The sequence below is a fragment of the Schistocerca piceifrons genome, chromosome 7, assembly GCF_021461385.2.
Source record: "Schistocerca piceifrons isolate TAMUIC-IGC-003096 chromosome 7, iqSchPice1.1, whole genome shotgun sequence".
Lineage (NCBI taxonomy): Eukaryota > Metazoa > Arthropoda > Insecta > Orthoptera > Acrididae > Schistocerca > Schistocerca piceifrons.
Window position 1 is genome coordinate 489,695,329 of NC_060144.1, and position 21,559 is coordinate 489,716,887.

Here is a 21,559-nt window from a genome sequence, read left to right on the forward strand (position 1 = left end):
GAGAACTTAGCGGTGTGACACTTCTGATGTTTTTGGGTACATAACTTACAATTGTTAAACTGTCTTTGAAACTAAACAATGAGGATTAAACATCTCTGGACTATAAGGCGTTCATCTCTGATATAATTGCCTTCTGGTTTTGTCTCAAAGTACCCACTGCGGTAATTTTTTCCTACTATATTTCCTCAAGCGACGGAACAATTTCAAAAAAAATGTCAATTGTAATACTTGTTGAGGTCCTTCGGACATCTTTGTTAGTGTTTTTACTGTGGCCATGGATAAACTATTCCATGTCTGGCGTATGAATAGCAAAGCCAAAATATTTCGACTTCGTCTTCCCCTGGTTTGCTGGAAATATACTGAATAAACTTGTAATAGTCTCTGAAAGTGACAAGGTGTTCAGCAACTGTTAATGTGTGCGTGAATTTTAAGGGATCAAACTACTGAGGTAAGCAACAGTTAATATTTCAACGGGATTCATCCTTTGTCGGCAGTTTTCTATGAAAAGTTCTCCAATGTAGCGAAGTGGCTTTATACTGTCATTATTGCTTCTGGCCTCTCTGTTCCATTTCTCACTGAATCTCAACATTTTTCACGTATCTTCAATTGTATTAACGGAAAATGAGGCCAAGTAAGATTGGAGAAGTTATCCTGAAACAGCTCTCTGTTTCATACCTAGCGACGTGGCGGAGTGGTTAGCACTCTGGGATCACATTCGCGAGGACGACAGTTCGAGCCCGCCTCCGGCCATCCTGATTAGGTGTTCCGTTGTTTCCCTAAATCGCTTCAGGCAGATGCCGGGGTCTTTGTTTTAGAAGAGCACGGCCGATTTTCTTCCTCATCCTTCCCTAATGCGAGTTTCTGCTGCGTCTCTAATGACCTCGTACGGTACGTTAAACACTAATATCCTATTGCTCCCCCTCTCTGACCAGTCTCTACTGCAGCAGTATAATCAGGAGTCTAAAAAATGCCCCAAATTCCTTTTTACCCAATTCTTTTCCTTGACATTAGCAATACGCCTAACTTCTAAAATAGTGCAACGAGCCATTTCCTCTTTTGGATAGTAACACAGTTACAGTAGCGCTTACTTATCAGGTGGAATTTTCATGATTGTGTGTACCCGAAATCTCTTGAATGGTGACGATGATGTAATGCACTGGCTTCCATCTCGACTGATAAGGAAATCAACACTTCTGTAATCAACCTCGTCTAATTCTTCACTGATTTCTTCACTTGGTGCACTAGAAGACGCAGATTCATTTTTCATGGGGGCATCAGTGACTGAATCGCTATTATCTTCCTAATGAAAGACAGTTTCGTCCTCAAGCTATTCAGAAGTTGTCGATCACTTATACGAGGGTAACTCCAAAAGAAATGCACACTATTTTTGTAAAAATACAGTTTTCATTCTGCATGTGTGAAAGTTTTAGTGTGTAGATGCATCCTTCGCCCTTGTTTTCAAACATATTTCAACCTGTTCCCATGAGTGCCGCCGTCAGAGCATGTCTTCAAGATGGCTGCTACACTTGACGTTCGTCAGAAGCAACGTGCTGTCATAGAATTCCTCTGCTGTGAAAACTAGACTGTGAGAAACATCCACAAGAGGTTGAAAAAGGTGTATAGAGATGCTGCTGTCGAGCGCAGTACAGTTAGTCGGTGGGCAAGCAGGTTACGTGATGAAAGCGGGCACGGCAATATTGAGCATTGTCCTCGCAGCTGCAGGCCTCATACAGCTCACACTCCAGAAAATGTGCAGGGAGTTTACGAATTGGTGACTGCTGACAGACGCATCACAGTGAACGAATTGTCACGCTACGTTGGGATAGGGGAAGGAAGTGTTTGCAGAATACTGAAAGTGTTGCCGTTAAAAAGGGTTTGTGCCAGGTGGATTCCCAGGATGTTGACAATGGCTCACAAAGAAACAAGAAAAACAGTATGTAGCGAACTTTTGGAACAGTACGAGAATAGTGGTGTTGAATTTCTTGGAAGAATTGTGATAGGTGATGAAACATGGCTCCATCATTTTTCACCAGAGACGAAGAGGCAATCAATGGAGTGGCATCATGCAAATTCACCCAAGAAAAAAAATTCAAAACCACACATTCTGCAGGAAAAGTTATGGCTACGGTGTTTCTGAATTCCAAAGGAGTCTTGCTTGTGGACATCATGCCAAGTGGAACCACCATAAATTCTGATGCATATGTGACGCCACTGAAGGAACTTCAAGCTCGACTGAGTCGTGTTCGATCACATCGGCAAAAGCAGGATGTTTTGCTGTTGCACGACAATGCAAGCCCACATGTCAGTCAGAAAACCATGGAAGCGATCACAGAACTCGGATGGACAACACTGAAACACCCGCCTTACAGTCCTGACCTGGCTCCATATGACTATCGTCTCTTTGGGAAACTGAAAGACTCTCTTCATGGAACAAGGTTTGAAGATGATGACTCCCTTGTGCACGCTGCCAAACAGTGGCTCCAACAGGTTGGTCCAGAATTTTACCGTGCGGGTATACAGGCGCTGGTTCCAAGATGGCGTAAGGCAGTTGAGAGGGGTGGAAATTATATGGAGAAATGAAAATATTGTTCCTAAAGGATGTATCTACACACTGTAAAACTTTCAAACACGTAGAATAAAAGATGGATTAAAAAAAATTGTGTTCATTTCTTTTGGAGTGACCCTTGAAGTAAGTCGGATGATGTTCATTTGCTTCTAAGAGATATTGTGGAATCCTAGCTGTAAGTAAAGGATAAAAGTATCTTGCATAATTACTCTGTTTATGACCTGACACAAATTTAGCGCAAAGAAATGAACTTACCTTTCAAAAAGGATACTCGAGTGTAGCTTTGACAGCACTTATTACCTGCCTCCGTGGCCGAGGTTGCTGACGTAAGCCTGTGTGCTGGAGCTCGAGTCGGAGGTAAGCCGGTTCGAATGCGAGAGATGGGTGAAACTTTCACTGCTAGTATCTGGGCTGCAATTTGAGAAGAGGCAGTGGCATGCAGTACCTCATCACCAATCTTTGTGCCAATGCCTTGAGTTAAATTCCAAGCCTCTCCGCAGTGTCCCATGAAGAGAACGCAAGCGACATGGTTGATGGCGATCCGTCCGACGAATAAGGACGTTAAGATCGGCGACCCCCTTGATGCTCTTCGAGAGCTGTAGGCTTGCTCAGGCACCAGGTTTCACCGTCTCCCTTCTCTCATCCTCTCCATCACTAACATGACATTACACGACGCTACACAGACACCCATTACAGTTATATACACTTAACAGGTACACTTATACACACGGCTCATCCTTCGCGTAGAAAAGACGCCTGCGGGCGCCGAGGATAGGAAAACCTCCGCCAGCTTTGACTCCATGAGGAACCGTTATTCGTAGCGACTGTATATTATTACAATGAGGGAAAGGAACACAGCAGTCAGTCGCATCCCACTGGTTTCTTATTACGCCTGCATATCCACATTTCAGAAATAGCTATCTTCAGTGCTAAAATACAAGGAAATTACAGAATCAAAACTGATTTACATAAAACGATAAGTAAAACAGCACTTAATTCAATAGAAATGACCAATTTATGCGAACATACTATTTGAGTGAGTTATAATGCAACAAATTCCCAGCAGTGTGTGTCACCACATGACTTTATTGGTGTACAGGCAGAAGGAAACTGACGTTGCTGCTTACAAGAGCAGCAGCTTCAATTTGCGTCATGTAGTGCAAGCAACGCCCTATATATTCGAAAAACTAGCTACCCAAATTCCTCTCCGATATAGTAGTTCAAAATCCATTTTTATTCAATAAAATCAGCACTTGTATATAAATGTGACCTTTAAAATATATTAAGAAACGTCGATTTACAATGTGTATAGTCGTATGTTAGTGGTGAAGCGACCAGCCAGTCTTATGCAGTCGATCGTTAACTGGTTCGTGTAACTGTCCCATATAGAATTGTTACTTCACGTTCTAAACAAAAATTTAAAAAATTTTGGAAAATCATCTTGATAAAATACAATTAGCCCTACATACCATTTGGAAAATCGATTTTTCCCATATACCTGCAAGTATTAAAAAGCTTGAAACTCAAGCTTTTGCGTTGAATGAATCTATTCAGTTAATGAATAAAATTATTCTTGTGAACTGCTAACTGCCAGAGGTATTTCCAAGAAAACTTAAAGGAAAGTTTGAAAACATTTTAAACAACAACACAGACTTTGAATCCTTGTGCCAAATTGATAGTTTTATTAGTTAAACAGGTGAACTTTTACCAGAAACACCAAGTGTCAACATAGCACCCAAATTAAAATTCGTCAGAAGCTAAAATCTAGCGTAGTCGCTAGAGCCGTAATGGTTAAGTGATCCACTAAATAAATAATTTAAAAGTATTATCAGTGTTCACACAAACCGTTCTTTTTAAGATCTGTTAGCATGATAGTAAAATTCTGAATTTCAACACAAAGCTATTTTAACCCGGTACAATTAATGAAAACATACTAAAGCCCTTTATTGAAGTAAATTTCTAAAGTAACGTATGGTGTTGCTCCAGTTGTGATGCACATCTTGGATAGAACGATAGGCTCATAGTTGAATGCTATTTTACCTATTTGATGGTAAAACCGATATAGCATTGGACAGTGCCAATGAAATGAAAGACAAATTGATGGAGTGATGATAATAACTTACGTTTCCACATGCTACCGTACCTAGTGTAGTCATATTTAAGGCAGGTCAACATCTTGATTACAACTCCCTCCTCTTCCTCTCTCCACCATCTCTTATCAGACCTCAGTACCCGTCACAACTATTCCTCTACCTCTCTCCATACACGCGCTTCTTTTCATCCACCGTTCCAAAGTAGACCCCTTCCAGTTTTAGTGAAAGTCCACAGTGCACCGTTTTTAATAATCAGTGTATCTCCTGTCATGTTCAGTGTTTTTTTAAGTTTTTTCCTAAAGTGCTTAGTGGTCTTCAAGTCTTTCTCAAGTGTTTTTAACTGTGCCGTCTGTCCATGTTTTTATCACTGTTTTTAAACAATTAATCAAGATAGTATTATAATATTTATATCTCTCCCATTCACGTCATCTTTTCAAATAATTTAAAATTTGTAGTACGTATTTCTTCTTGTTATTTTGTTTTAGCGTCTAAGTTAGCACTGAGTGCTATTGGTTGAAGAGCGGATTATTTGTACAGCTGCCAGCTCCCCCACCCCAATTTCACATGGGACGAGATTGAATGAAATAACGATAAAGAGAAAAAAATAGATATTAGTTTACTCCTGGGTCGTGACATCTCCTGCCCTGAAGCGGGACACCAGCAAAAAGCTCCCAGAACCGGCTGCTCTTCACCGTATCCTGATGCATTTTAAAGCTATTATGCAAATATACTTGCAGATTTTTCAATAAATGTGGGTTTTAAACTACGATACCGGAGAGGAATGGGTTAGCTACTTTTTGGAATATAGTGGGCGTTACTTAACGCTACATGACGCAAACTGTGGCTGCTGTACTTATTATAAACAAAAACCTCAGTTTCCTTCTGTCTGTACAACAATAAAGCCGTGTGGTGACATGTACTGCTGGGAGTTTGTTGGATTATAACTCAGCCAAATGGTATGTTGGCTAAAATGGATCATTTACATTGAATATCACGTCGTTTTACTTACTTTTCTTTTACGTAAATCACTTCTGATTCTGTAACTTCCTTGTATTTTGACGCTGAAGTGGCTATTTATAGCTGAAATGTGGATATGCAGGAATAATAAAAAAACAATGGGATTGTGATTGATTGCTTTCTTCCTATTCTTCCTTGTAGGAAAAAGCTTTGCAATTAAACGGCTGAACCTGTCCTTAGGGGTCTCCCATCCATTCATGCCATACTTTACTTTCACAGTACTTCTTGATTTTTCAGTAACGAGTGTAGCTGTGCCGAACTGCTAGTCCTTGTTAGTAATCTTCACGATATAATGTGGTATTCAGACAAAAGATATATAAACTATTCGGAAGATTGCTTGTTCATTGAGGGGTTTCAAAGAGCCGTTATACCGGGTGATCAGAAAGTCAGTATAAATTTGAAAACTGAATAAATCACGGAATAATGTAGATAGAGAGGTACAAATTGACACACATGCTTGGAATGGCATGAGGTTTTATTAGAACAAAAAAAAAAAGTTCAAAAAATGTCCGACAGATGATTCTTCATCTGATCAGAATAGCAATAATTAGCGTAACAAAGTAAGACAAAGCAAAGATGATGTGATTCTGTAACATATCGGCGTACCTCTCACCCGTCACGGTAGCAGTTACAAAACCAGAATCACGCATTTCCCCGAAGAAAAAAGGCCCAATAACGGTAGATGTGGTAAATCCAACCCATACCGTGACTTTCTCGCCGTGCAATGGAGTTTCCACGACAGTTCTAGGATTTTCAGTAGCCCAAATTCTGCAGTTGTTGGCGTTGAAAGGCCCTGGGAGCGTTAAATGAGCTACAGTTCATGATGCCGATGGATTTTGTACGGATAGCATCGGAGGGTACGCCTCAGTGCCAACCAAACAGTAGTGTATGGAATGCCGGTGCGACGTGCGACTGCACGAGCGCTGACTTCCCCGTGGATAGACGAACCCGCTCCATTTCTTCCTGAACTGTCTCAGCAGCATTACGCCTTGTGCTCGGTCGGCCACTACGGGGTCTATCGTCTAAACAACCCGTGGCTTCGAACTTCGAAATCATTCTCGCCACAGCTGCATTTGTCAATGGACCTTAACCCGTTCGCATCCCCTTCCTATGGCGATAGGATCGTAATGCTGAACTAGCACATTCTCCATTCTGATAATACAGCTTCACTAAAAGCGCCTTTTCAGGTAACGTCAACATGCTGCGACTGCTGGCGCATCTGATTCTCCCTCTTTTTTTTCTTTATTGTATTTCAATTCTCCATCGGGGTGGGCTGGCAGCAGCATATGCACTGCTCTTCAGCCGAAAGACATAGAACAAACAATAGAAGACATTTAAAAATAACAAAGGAGAGAATATGTTGAACATAGATATAAAAAGGGGGGAACATCATGGAAGGCAATAGACAAAAAACGGGGTGACCGTAAAATGGAGGTAAAAATCTGTTAAAACTGTCTAAAAGAAGCACACACAAAAAGCCACACACTGCGACAATTAAAAAAACACAAGGCACAGTATGACTGGAGCATAAAAGGTATTGACAGATGGCGTAGCACATAACGAACACTGACGGCGAACCTCAAGGCAGTACACAATTAAAATCACACCTCTTGATGAACAGGAGAAACAGCACTAAACACAACACTGATGTGGCACACTGACGATGATCAGAACAGAGGATCTACCAGGTGCAAGGAGATGAGGGAGACCAGAAGAAGGGAGGGAGGGGAAGAGATGGGGGAAATGAGTGGGGAGCGCGCTGAAGAGGGCCAGGTAGGGAGGGATGTGGGAAGGAAAGAGGCTAGTATGGGGTGCAGGGTCTCAGGGGAGGGGGGGGGGGGGGAGGAGGAAGATCCGCTCTGGGAGAAGGAGGCAAGAGGAAAAAAGGGGGCCCTGGGGGGGGGGGGGTGGAACAAGGCCAGGTTATAGTTGGAAGGAGGGGTAGATGTCATGGCGAAGTTCGTCAGCTGGGAGGGGGAGGCGTTGGAAATTGCCCTGATGAAGGAGATGGAGGGTGTGGAGGTGGAGAGAGGGAGGGATACAGCGATAGAGGCGCGGCAATGGGCGGGGGGTGGAGAGGAAGGAGGAAACCAGAGGTGGGGGGGATCAAGCCTGCAGAGAATTTAAAGGATGCGGAGATGTTGGAGGAACAGGAGGAGGTGGAGGAAGGGGATCAGTTCATACAGGAGCCGTGTGGGGGAAGGAAGGCGGATACGGAAGCCAAGGCGGAGCGCATGGCGTTCAAGGATTTGGAGGGCCTTGTAAAAGCGGGTGGGGGCGGAGATCCAGGCAATGCCGGCATAACAGAGGATAGGATGGATGAGGGATTTGTAGGTGTGGAGGATGGTAGAAGGATGCAATCCCCATGTCTGGCCAGACAGGAGTTTCAGAAGGTGGAGGCGGGAATGGGCTTTCTGCTGGATGGCCTGGAGATGAGGGGTCCAGGTGCGGTGTCGGTCGAGGGTGAGGCCAAGGTATTTCAGGGTGGGGGTGAGCTGGATGGGATGACCATAAAGGGTGAGGTAGAAATCATGGAGGCGAAAGGAGCGAGTGGTGCAGCCTATGATGATTGCCTGGGTTTTGGAGGGGTTGAGACGGAGGAACCACTGGTTACACCAAATGGTGAAATAGTTAAGGTGGGTTTGGAGGGTATGTTGAGACCGTTGAAGGGTAGGATAGAGAGCCAGGAAGGCGGTGTCATCAGTATACTGGAGAAGGTGGACTGGTGGGGGTGGCTTGGGCATATCAGCTGTATACAAGAGATAAAGGAGAGGGGAGAGGACAGTACCCTGGGGGACGCCAGCCGTGGGATAAAAGATACGGGAGTTGGTGCTGTGGAGGGTGACATAGGAAGGACGGTGCGAGAGGAAGGAAGCCACCAGACAGACAAAATTGATAGGCAGGGCGTAGGTTTGGAGTTTAAAGAGGAGACCTGGATGCCATACACGGTCATAGGCATTTTGGAGGTGAAGGGAAACAAAAATGGCGGAGCGACGGGAGTTGAGCTGGAGGGACAGAGGTGAACAAGGTTGAGGAGTTGGTCTTCAGCAGAGAAGGAGGGTCGGAATCCACACTGGGTAAGGGGGAGGAGGTGGTGTTGAGCAAGGTGCTGATGGATACGGTGGGAGAGGATGGATTCGAAGACCTTACTGAAGACAGAGGTGAGGCAGATGGGACGATAGGAAGAGGCATCAGAAGGGGGTTTGTTGGGTTTGAGGAATAAGAGGACACGGGAGGTCTTCCACAGGTCAGGGTAGAAGCCAGTAGACAGGATGACATTATAAAGATGGGCGAGGACAGTCAGGAAAGAATAGGGGCTTTCTCGAAGGTGATGGTAGGAGACACAGTCGTGACCAGGGGCCGTGTTGCATTTGCACCGGAAGATAAGTTTAATGTCTTGTGCTGTGATGGAAGTGTTTATGTTGGAGGGGGCAACTGCCCCAAGTACTGGAGACTAGGAGCAAGTGGAGCGACCGAGGTATCGGCACGTTCCATGACAGTGGGGAAAAGAGAATAATCAAAGTGGGGATCATCGGGGATGGAGAAGACCTCGGAGAGGTGGGAAGCAAAGTGGTTGGCTTTACTGAGGTTGTCAGGAAGGGGGTGATCGTTATGGAGAAGGGGGTGGTGGGGAGAGGAAAGGGAACCAGTAAGGCGATGGAAGGCGGACCAGTACTTGGAGGAGTTGATAGGGAGGTGGCGTTGAGTCGTGTGCAGGTCTGGCGCCAGTCTCGGCGTTTCGTTGCTGTAATAAGGTTCCGTACGTTTCGCTGTATTTGCCGGTGGCGTTGGAGTGCATCCCTGTCACGAGTGCGCAGGAAGGAGCGATAGAGGCAGCGGGATTCATGGAGGAGGAGGACAGCCTGCGGAGGGAGAGTGGGACGGTGTGGGTGGATGGTTTTAGTAGGAACATACGCCTCCACGGTGTCAGTAATTACCTTCTGAAGGAAGGACGAGGCATGGATGATGTCGTCAGGATGGCGATAGGTAAGAGGGTGGCTTTCGACCTGGGTGGAGATGGAGTCCTGGTAGGCATCCCAGTTGGCACAGTGATAGTCATGGACGACCTTGGGAGGGGGTGCAGGGTGCGGAGCCAGAGGGGGGCGGTGAGCAGACGTTATGGTGAGAAGGACAGGGAGGTGATCGCTACCTGTGGGGTCAAGGACGGCGACAGCGATACGCCCAAGGAGGTTGGCGGAGGCAATGACAACATCGGGGGTGGTGTCACTTTCGGGTCGGGTGTGCTGGAGAAGGGGAACAAGGTCACCTTGGATTGGGAGAGGAACTGATGCCACAGCCGAAGGGCAGCAGGAGTGCAGCTATGGATGTTGAAGTCGGCGGCAATTACATAGGTGGAGAAGGTGTGGTCAATGTGCGAGATGAAGTCATAAGGAAGAGGGGCAGTGGAGTGGACATAGATGGTGGTACAGGCAATGGTGAGGGAGGGGAAGAAGACACGAAGGATAAGGTGTTCAGTGGGGTCATTGAGGAGAGGTTGTGGCCAGACGGGTATATGCTTAAGGTGGCCAATCACGACTCCACCCTGCACACGAGGACCAGGAGCGTCAGTGCGGTGGTGGATATAGGGAGAGGTGCGGACAGAATGGTGGGGCTGGAGAAAGGTTTCGTTCAAGAGGAAGGTGCCGACCTGGTGGTGGGAGAGGGTGTGCATGAGGAGGTATTTGTTGGAGCAGAAGGAGCGAATGTTCTGGAAGAGGATACGATACTCGTGCCGTGCCATGGCGGGAAGGAGGGGGTGAAGAGAGGGAAGAGACTTAAACTAGGGTGTCGAGGCAGGTGAAGGTGAAGTGGGCTTGGTTGTGGGAGTAGGTGGCGAAGGTGTTCAGGTGGAAAACGGAGCGAGCGGCAATGGAGATTTGTTGGAAGGTGTCGGGGTGCTGAAAAGGGTGAATGTTTTGGAGTATAACGGTAAGGAAGCAGATGATGTCCTCAGCCTTGTAGGATGGACAGAGGGAATTGTTGGGACGGACAGCGGGATCGACGGGACGAACTGGTACTGTAAGCTCAGGGGTGGCTGGAGGGGGTTTAGCTTTACACTTGTGGGAGTAGGTGGGATGGGGGCCATTGCATGTATTACAGGAAGGAGGAGCAGCGAGGTTGGGGCAGTTCTTAAGAAAGTGGGAGGCCTTGCAATGGGGACAGGTGTGGGGGTTTTGGCAGTTGGGAGTCAGGTGGTCATTGTACATCAGGCACCGCTGTCAACGGTAGGATTGGGGAGGGGATTTGGAGGATTCGACAGGGTGGCGACGTTGGTATATCAGGGCACCCTGGGTGAGGATGTGATCAATGGATGGGGCGGACTCAGAGAACACCTGCACGAGGTAGGTGGGACCAGAGGCATTGTGGATATGGTGGGCAGAGCGGATTTCCAAGTCCGGGTGGGAGTTCAGTTCTGCCAACACTTCATCCTCTGTGATCACCGGGCTGTGCTTGGTGATCATAGCGGTGTAGGTGGGGGGGGGGGGGCGATGGGGAGGCTGGGGCTGATGAGGAGTGGAAGCAGAAAGGAAGGGTGTCAGAGAGGCGTGGGGGCCAAATATAACTCGTGGGAGTTTTCACAGGAGTTCCGTGTGAAAGGATGGGGACAAGGATTTGATAAGGACTGAGTCCCTGTGAGGAATGAGTTGGGAAATGGGAGCACCAGGTAAGTACTTCCCTATCTCCGTGGTGAGGGTACCAGCGTCGAGGAACTTAGGATTGGGAGTTGACAGGACAAAGATGTGGAGGGTGGGGGCTGAGGTATGGGTGGCAGGAGGAGGGGTTGTGTCCATGGAGACGGCAGGGGGAGGGGGAGGTGGTGTTGACGTTTTGTGGGAAGTGGCAGAAGCAGAGTTGGTAATAACGCGCTTTTGGGGTTTTTTGGAGACTGGAGGCTGGGAGGAGGGGAGAGGGACGGGGAGGAGAGGGAGGTGGCAGGTGGAAGATCCCTGTGGTGTAGTGGAGGCGCCGGGAGAAGCAGCTGGTTCAGTGGTGCCGATGGTGGCTCGGCGCGACGTGATGCGTGTGGGAGATGCAGATGACAAAGTGACGGGGTGGGTGAGAGAGGGGGAGCCGACCACCTGAGGGGCGGCAGCAGAAGCGGCAACAGAAGCGTACGTGAGGGCGGGGGTAGTAGTGGGAGCTGTTGAGGGTGTAGAGGCTGGAGGAAGGGTGTAGACGTGTGGGTATACAGCAGGGGAGGAGATAGGGGGATGGGTAAGTGGGGGAAGGGGAGAGGAGGTGTAAGGAGGGAGGCCAGGGGCGGCACTCCAGGAAGTGACTGTGGAAGAGGGGGAGGGGGAGGTGTAGATGACAGTGGAGGTGGGAGTACTCATTGCAAACGAACAGCGACGGACAGACGGACGGGCAGCAGGCGGCGGCGTCGGCGGCTATGGTCGGCGACGAACAGACGGATAGACAGCAGGCAGCAGCGGCGGCGGCGATGGTCGGCGACGAACAGACGGACGGACAGCAGGCAGCAGCGGCGGCGGCGGCAGCGGTTACGGCGACGGCGATGGACAGCGAGCAAGCAGGCGGACGGACGAACAGCTACAGCAGCAAGCGGCGGGCGGGCGGACAGACAGACAGACAGACAGACAGACAGACACAATCTTCGAAGACGGAGATTCCACCCTGAGAGTAGCCCAGGCTTAGCAGTCTGACGCTTTCGAAGGAGGGGATCCAACCCTCTAGATAAGATTCTCCCTCTCATTACATCTCCTTTTATACACGATTGTCATGTGCAGTAACTGAAGTTTTGCTGTCCAGCGCCATCTGTCAGGCATTTTGTGAACTTTTTCGGTTGTAATAAAACCCCATGTCATTACAAGCATGTGTGTCAATTTTTACCTCTCTATCTACATTATTCTGTGCTTTATTAAGTTTTCAAATTTATACTGACTTTTTGATCACCCAGTACTTTGGACGTAGAGGATTACAAAATTAATCAAGAAAAATAATTAATATGACTTGTACCAAAGAAAGTTTTTCTTAAAGGTGCCACTTGTATTTGCTAAGACTCTCACAGAACAGTTTTTAAGACAGTTTATCCACAAACTGAAAGGTTCATAGGTTCAAACGAATTCCCTCATTTTGTTGTGACTCTGACTGAAACATTCACACATCGAAGAACACAATCATTTAATAATTTCCTCTTCTTTCTTGCATGAGAATCTGTTGTCACTAGAAAAGGGGTTACGGGTATATTTTACAGTTGTTTATTAGCCAAGTACTATGCGTAATGATTACACGTTTAAATGACCAATAGGATTCTTGTAAACCGGTTAACAGGTTGAGATGGACGTGATGACGCTTCCCTGCTACAAAGCTGACGATATGACGTGAGGTGATGGCGTCGATAAATCTGTGGAGGCGGACTAGAGCGCTGTTTCCTTGTACTCGCCTCTTGGAGAGGGCCCAGAGCGAGGATTGCTGAGGGACTGCCCTCGCTGGGTCTCGATCCGCGGTTCGTCCAGCAGGAAGGCCGGGTTGAGACACTGCAGCAACTGCACCCGGCGGTGCCGGCCGCTAGTGCAGCCTCCGCAAAGCCGTTCTTCTGTGTCGACCTCACGCCTCCCGGGCCACCGTAAGGTCTGCATGTCTACCGTCTCAGCACTGTCAGTGACCTGAACAATAATATCGCCAGTCACTTAAAAACTGTGCCCGGAAACACTTGTTCTGGAAAGCTTCATCCTAGCTTTACCATGGCATTCCATGACGAGCGTTACCAAAAGAGGGAGGGGGGTGGTACTTTTTGTCTGCCAGAAAAAAATTAAGAATAAAACTCATTAATTGTTATCGAATTATATAAGCAACAAGGTACTGATATGTAATTAGGGTCCAGAGCCTGAAAATAACTTTTAGCACACTCTTAGCAATATCAACACACTTTCAGTAATGTGCACCTACTGACACTGATCCAGAACATGAAAATACCTTTTAGTATACTCTTAGCAATATCAACACACTTTCAGTCAAGTATACCACCGACTTTATGACCACCACAAAAAATTAAAAAAAAAAACAGATTTCGTTCATTGTTATTGACTTTAGCTTTGAACGTACTTTTGAAAGTATGGATTTGTAAGTGAGGCCCCGAACCTGGAAAAATTGAATACTGTATTGAGTGAGGAAAGTGACATCTACTATTGAAATTTAAATTTTTGGGTGAAATTTAACTGAAAAATTTACAAAATATATGCAATCTGTAGAAGAATTAATTAAAAACAATAAATATTATTTTTCAAAATTTGAAGATATAAAGTAAGTAACTAGATTACAATATCTTGAAAACGTGGGAATAAAGTACTCCTCTACTCCCCTTGGTATGAAGACGGTTAAGTTATTCTTTGAGAACACTCTCATATGTATTTCCTCCAGTAACCTGCACTACTCGCAAACTCGAATACAACGTTATTCCTCTAATTAACAGTCTTCGTACATTGCTGTTCCTGTACCGAAGCATCCCACCAAACACCTACACACCATCCATACCATACCTCAAAGAAACGTTAACCTTTTTCCTGCCGCACCGCACATCAGGACTCCTCCTTCTCTTTTCGTCTTTCGCTACCTTTTCACCTTCGTACTACACTAAAGGAAAAAAATCACAACACCTAGAAGGATTTTTGTGACAAAATTGAAAGTTGGTAGGTGAGTCTCTACATCTCATCGCGCCAGTTGCAAAAGAATGGCGCTAGTAGCGTCACTATGATGATACAGATCAAGTTTGCTTTTGAGATTGGATGTGGTGAGTTGATGTTAGTCAAGAATGCGTTTACGGCGACAAAGACGCCATTATAAACACTCCTCTGTTTTGAAGGTTATGTTGCAGAACTAAGAGAAGCTAGACGTTTCTTCCTCGAGAGAACCTGGCAGAAATGTAGCCACGGTACATGAGTGCTGGCAGCGGTGGCCACGAGGAAGTACGGTCGCAAGAAGACCGGGCTCCGGACTGTCACGTGGCACTGCCGAGAGGGAAGACCATCGTGTTCGGGGTATGGCTGTTACTCACGGTAATCCATCTGCAGCAGCAATCTGAGCAGCAGTTGGCACCACAGTGGCACAACGAACTGTTACAGATCGGTTACTTCAAGGACAGCTCCGAATCAGACGCCTTGTAGCGTGCATTCCACTAACCCCAAACCACAGCCATTTGCGACTTGAGTGGTGTCAAGCGAGAGCTCATTTGGCGGGTAGGGTGGAGGTCTGTTGCATTTTCTCATGAAAGCAGACTCTGCCACGTTACCAGTGATGGCTATGTGTTGGTTAGAAGGAGGCTAGTTGACGGCCTGAAACGAACCTGTCTGCGTCCTGGACATACTGGACCTACAGATGGGGTTATGGTCTGCGGTACGATTTCGTACTACAGCAGGAGCACTCTCGTGGTTACCCCGCACACCTGACTGCAAATTCGTATTTCAATCGCTTCGGGCTGTTCAAATGGTTCAATTGGCTCTGAGCACTATGGCACTTAATATCTGAGGTCATCAGTCCCCTAGAACTTAGAACTACTTAAACCTAACTACCCTAAGGACATCACACACATCCATGCCCGAGACAGGATCCGAACCTGCGACCGTAGCGGTCGCGCGGTTCCAGACCGAAGCGCCTAGAACCACTCGGCCACTGCGGCTGGCGGTTCGAGCTGTTGTGCTGCCATTCACTTACAGCATTCCAGGAGATGTTTTCCAACAGGATAACATTCGCCCACATACCACTGTTGTTCCACGTACTCTGTAGAATGTGGACGTGTTGCCTTGGCCTACTATATCACCAGCTCTATCCCCGGACATCATCGGGCGACAACTCTAGCGTTGCCCCAAACCGGTATTCACCCTCCTTGTATTGACCGAGCAAGTGCAGCAGGCATGGAACTCCATCCCACAAATTAACGTCCGGCACCTGTATAGCACAAAGCGTGAGCTTTTCCATGATTGCGTTCAACATTCTGGCGGTTGTACCTGTTATTAATGTACCAAAAGTACTCCGTCTTCAGGCCACGAGTGGACTACCGGGACCATCCGACCGCCGTGTCATCCTCAATGGAGGATGCGGATAGGATGGGCGTGGGGTCAGCACACTGCTCTCCTGGTCTTTGTGATGGTATTCTTGACCGAAGCCGCTTCTAGTCGGTCGAGCAGCTCCTCAATTGGCATCACGGGGCTGAGTGCACCCAGAAAAATTGCAACAGCGCATGGTATTCTGGATGGTCACCCATCCAAGTGCCGACCACGCCCGACAGCGCTTAATTTTGGTGATCTCACGGGAACCGGTGTATCCACCGCGGCAAGGCCTTTGCGCTATTAATGTAATATTTGCAATGGCTTATCTCGCACTTAACATTAATCTTTGACCTTGCAATGTTAATCACTTACATACGTTACCTAGACAAATGTATTCCAAGGGTTTCTTTACACTATATTAATTACTTTGTGGTGTTGCAATTTTTTTCCCGACAGTGTGTGACCTCGCTCGCACCTCAACCTCCTACTCCCTTTCTGTTTCCTACCACCCATCCTATCGCGCCACAAAAAGGCAAAAAGATATTTGTGATTTCAGAAACATCACACAACACGCTGGTATGAAACAGACCCGTGAGCACAGGTTGCTCGTCAGAAAGTTATTGTTTTGTTCGATTTAATACTCCAATTTATACAGGGTATTCCCAGTTCTTATAACAAGCTTCTAGGGTTTATATATGGGACTTAGTAGATAAAGTTTCGATAACGAACCCATGACTGGAAATGTACCGTTTGGACGTAAAATAAGTTTGAAGATCGGACCACTTTCATATCTTCCGCTTCACTGTAAGAAAATAAACTGAGAAAAAAGGCCATCGTGAGTCCCTGTTGTAATTATGACCTCACATACAATTTTTGTCCGCCTACACCAACGGTCGTTGGAGGGTTGAGTGTAGTGCTCCACGGACGCCTTTGAACTGGACATCCTCCATGGCGCAGAAGAGATTGCGACGAGGGGTATTCAAAACATTGCCCATGCAATGGGCTCCTGTGGGGCACACAGGTCAGAACTCATTGTTTTCTCTGCGTGTGTACCTCGAAGCAAGAGTTTTGAAAATGACCTAATCTTCAAACATGTTTTACTTCCAAACGGTATGTGTCTGGGCATGTTTCCTTATAAAGTCATTCGGGAGGACGACGGTTCAATCCCGCGTCCGGCCATCCTGATTTAGGTTTTCCGTGATTTCCCTAAATCACTCCAGGCAAATGCCGGGATGCTTCCTCTGAAAGGGCACGGCCGACTTCCTTCCCCATCCTTCCCTAATCCGATGAGACCGATGACCACGCTGTCTGGTCTCCTTCCCCAAACCAACCAACCAACCTTATAAAGTCCTCTCTACCCCCCTGCAAGCCTGTAGTACGAATTGTCAAAAACCTTGTATCTGTATACCCATTACGCTTAAAATATCTGCGCAGCAGTGCAGATATCGATAGTATGCATTGCCTACTTGTTTGCAAATATATGTATCCCATTCAGCCACGGTACAGTTCATGCAAACTGAAGCGAACGGCGTAAACAGGATACGCAGTAGATCCCGCTCAGTCGACCGCCAGCGGCGGACGTTTTGCCATCGAGTCAGGCGGAGCGCTCCACTAGTAAATATTCTGGGAAGACACATTAAAGTTGAAGACGCCACCAGTATAAAGCAAATTCGGCGAATCAACATAGAACTAGAAAGAGTCCAGCTGCACGGGATTAGCCGAGCGGTCTAGGGCGCTGTAGTCATGGACTGTACGGCTCGTCCCGGTGGAGGTTCGAGTCCTCCCTCAGGCATGGGTGTGTGTGTTTGTCCTTAGGATAATTTAGGTTAAGTAGTGTGTAAGCTTAGGGACTGATGACCTTGGCAGTTAAGTCCCATAAGATTTCACACACATTTCAACTTTTTTAGAAAGAGTCCAGGCGGATGAATCGACATTTTCATCGCCACATAAGGAAACACCAATAAGGTCTGGGAGGGCTAGTTTAGGCAATTTTAACGAGAAAGTCATTTGCCACGTGGTGAATGATTTCTACATTACAGGTAAAAGAACACCCACTTGGAAGGAAATTCATAAAAAGGTACAGAGTACAATACATTTTGAGGGGATTTTAAACAAACTTCGCAAAATTCTTCGCACTCTAGGGCGAAAAAGACGGAGAATAACAGAAAAGTTCTCCAGAAACAGAGCAGTATCAGAAAAAACGAACTGCTAACTTAAAAAGTATGCAACAATAAATACGTGAGTGTCGTCCTATCATCTCTATGGACGACACACATGTTCACACTTGTTACACACCATCGTACGGACGGAGTGACAATTCACTACAGGAACTGTTGAAACTTCTTTCGAAAGAAACATGCCAGTGGGGAGGACTGTTTTGTAACGAATGCCTACGTAAGGTATAAATCTGACCAGAAAACAGCGGATTATCACAACGACGCAGACTTCTCAAATTATGAAAACTGTCCCAGGAAGAGATTAGTACCTGATTTACTATCTAATACTGCCCTTACTAGTCCGCAGCTCGTGGTCGTGCGGTAGCGTTCTCGCTTCCCGCGCCCGGGTTCCCGGGTTCGATTCCCGGCGGGGTCACGGATTTTCTCTGCCTCGTGATGACTGGGTGTTGTGTGATGTCCTTAGGTTAGTTAGGTTTAAGTACTTCTAAGTTCTAGGGGACTGATGACCGTAGCTGTTAAGTCCCATAGTGCTCAGAGCCATTTGAACCATTTGAACTGCCCTTACTACAGTAAGCAACTGAGTCGTGCTACAACATCAAATTCCAGGAGGAGCAAAGTGATGCCCTGATTAACAGGAAAGGAAATTCTTTTTCACAAAGACATTTTGAGACCTCAGTTGTATTCACACATGAAAGAGAACGAACTAGGCCACAACACTTCTAAAACAGACTGTATTTAACCGAACATGGTCAAACAGTGTTACGACTCCAGAACGCGATTTTCACTCTGCAGCGAAGTGTGCGCTGATATGAAACGTCCTGGCAGATTAAAACTGTGTGTCGGACTCGAACTCGGGACCTTTGCCTTTAGCGGGAAAGTGGTCTACCATCTGAGCTACCCAAGCACGACTCACGCCCCTTTCTCACAGCTTTACTTCTGCCAGTACCTCGTCACCTACCTTCCAAAGTTTACAGAAGCTCTCCTGCGAACCTTGCAGAACTAGCACTCCTGAAAGAAAGGGTATTGCGGAGGCATGGCTTAGCCACAGCCTGGGGGATGTTTCCAGAATGAGATTTTCACTCCACAACGGAGTGTGCGCTGATATGAAACTTCCTGGCAGATTAAAAGTATGTGCTGGACCGAGACTCGAACTCGGGACGTTTGCCTTTCGCAGGCAAGTGCTCTACCATCTGAGCAACCCAAGCACGACTCACTCCCTGTCCTCAGAGCTGTACTTCTGCCAGTACTTCTTCTCCTACCTTCCAAACTTTACAGAAGCTTTCCTTGGTAGAGGACTTGCCATCGAAAGGCAAAGGTCCCGATACGGCACACAGTTTTAATCTGCCAGGAAGTTTCGGTGTTACGACTTCCTCCATACCATCCAGAATTGAAACGTATAGAACTTACATTGGCTACGGTCAAGAATGGCGTTTCTGCACGTAATGTGACAAACAGAATAGACTTACAATGAAGAAATTGTTCCCATAAGAGAAGAAGACTGGAAGAAACGCCGTGAGCACGTACAGAAAATTGAAGAGCAGTATATATCAAGCGAAGGTTTACTGGACCAATCACAGGAATATAGGAAATGGCACAGACTCGAATGGTGATGGTCATAGTGATGGAAGCAATACGGGTTTCGCAAGTGATAATGGCAATGAGCCAACTGACACTACCAGTGGAAGTGAAACAGACACGGCTACCGAAAATGAAGAAACATAGGGTGGTGCATTTCCTAAACCTGTTATTGTATTGAAACAGTGGCACTGAAAAATGCAGCCGCGCGGGATTAGCCGAGCGGTCTCAGGCGCTGCAGTCATGGACTGTGCAGCTAGTCCCGGAGGAGGTTCGAGTCCTGCCTCGGGCATGGGTGTGTGTGTTTGTCTTTAAGATGATTTAGGTTAAGTAGTGTGTAAGCTTAGGGACTGATGACCTAAGCAGTTAAGTCCCATAAGATTTCACACACATTTGAACATTTTTTGAAAAATGCATAGTATTATGTCACACGATGAACTGTAATATTTGTAATGTGCAATTGTGTCTGCAGTTAATTTGAAGATCTGTATACGCCTTCTTAACATCGAAGTTACCTTTTACAAATGAATTGTACGTTTCGTACGGCTGCGCTTGTAAAATAAACCTGCTTACATTTTCTTGTGAATGCTCGTTCCGCCTTTAACCGCTTTGCTCGTCGTTGCATTTCTCCTCCAGCGCGTCCTCCTCTGTTTGCATGAAATGCATTTGCCGTTGGCAACAGTAACGCCCAGTTTATCCTTCCCCCATTCAGTACTGTTCAGTTCTGTCTGTGGTTTGTTTTTCCCAGCAGAGGTAGCTGCACGTTGACAATGATTCATAGCAGTATGGACAGATTTATTGATGAGGAGTTGGCCAATATGCACCCCGCGTGTGGATTCACTGAATGCAGTGGAGGAAGGGCACAACATCGCTACACCGTTCCCGCAGCGACGGGAATCATACCACAGTACTGAGGGTTGTTGGGTTACTCTGTGCTTTGCGTTGCACGTTTTGGTGATTGCGTGCTGTATGTCACTGTTGTGCAGACATTTTCACAGAAACGAAGCGAATCGTGGTAGCAAGCCGAATAAATCATATTTACATCATTACTCTGTAATGAGACACTAAAGACCACGGGTCTGTTATAGCAAAATGTCTCTGAGCACCCTCCGAAATTTTGTCGGTTGAGTTAGGGGTCAACGTTGACACTTACTGATAAGTGTCGAGCCATGATTCGAAGTCGGAATGTTGATGATTCCGTACTCTAGACCGGCAGACACACAGGTTTAATACGCCAAGAAGTTTCCAAGCAGTGCACATCCGACTTAAGAAACAAAGACTCATCCTAGACTATTGCTAAAACGTTTCTACGCGATATCTTTTCTTCTGGAAGTGCAAGTCTAGTAAGAACTGCAGAGAGAGAGGAGTCCTGTCCTAACAGAGTCCATCCTCACCCTACTGGGCTACCATGTGACTGTGAGGGTGAGTCGTGAGTCGGATCTGGATAGCTCATTCGGTAAGAGCATAGCCTGTACAGGCAGGATTCAGGGTTGGAGTCTCCGTCCGGTGTTCCATAGCACTTCTGCAGGAAGTTCAAACCAGTACAGACTTCTCTACAGTGTGAAAATGATTGTGCGCCTGTAGCGTCAGGTAGATAATAAATTGGGAAATTGTGCAGTAAAAATCGGGGAGATCGGTAAATGTTACGTGCGTGAAGTATAAAATAGCGGTTCATCTCCTTATTTTTTTGCGGCTTTAGCGGAAAATGTAAAATATTATCTGCCAATATTTTTCCACTCACTCTTGCCTTGGAATTTCTCAAATTAATCTCAACTAATGTATGTGTATTCTCAATAAATAATCGTGTGAAATTGAGTCAAATACGACTTACTGAGATGTTATTACGTTCAACCTTGCCACTAATATGAGTTTTAAAGATTAATTCTCATTTATGTAGAACCTGTAGAGAAAAACCAAGTCCACTAACGAAATATTCAAATGAAATAATCATAAATAATTATTATATTGTTATTAGTCTTTTGGATAAACTGCCGACCATGATAGGATTGTGAATATAAACCAGACAATTAATTGCCGTTGTTGTGATTGTAAATTGAACTTTAATTATAGATTTTTTTCTATTTCATGCTAGAAACCAAATTGTGTGGAGTCTGAGTACAAAGAGAA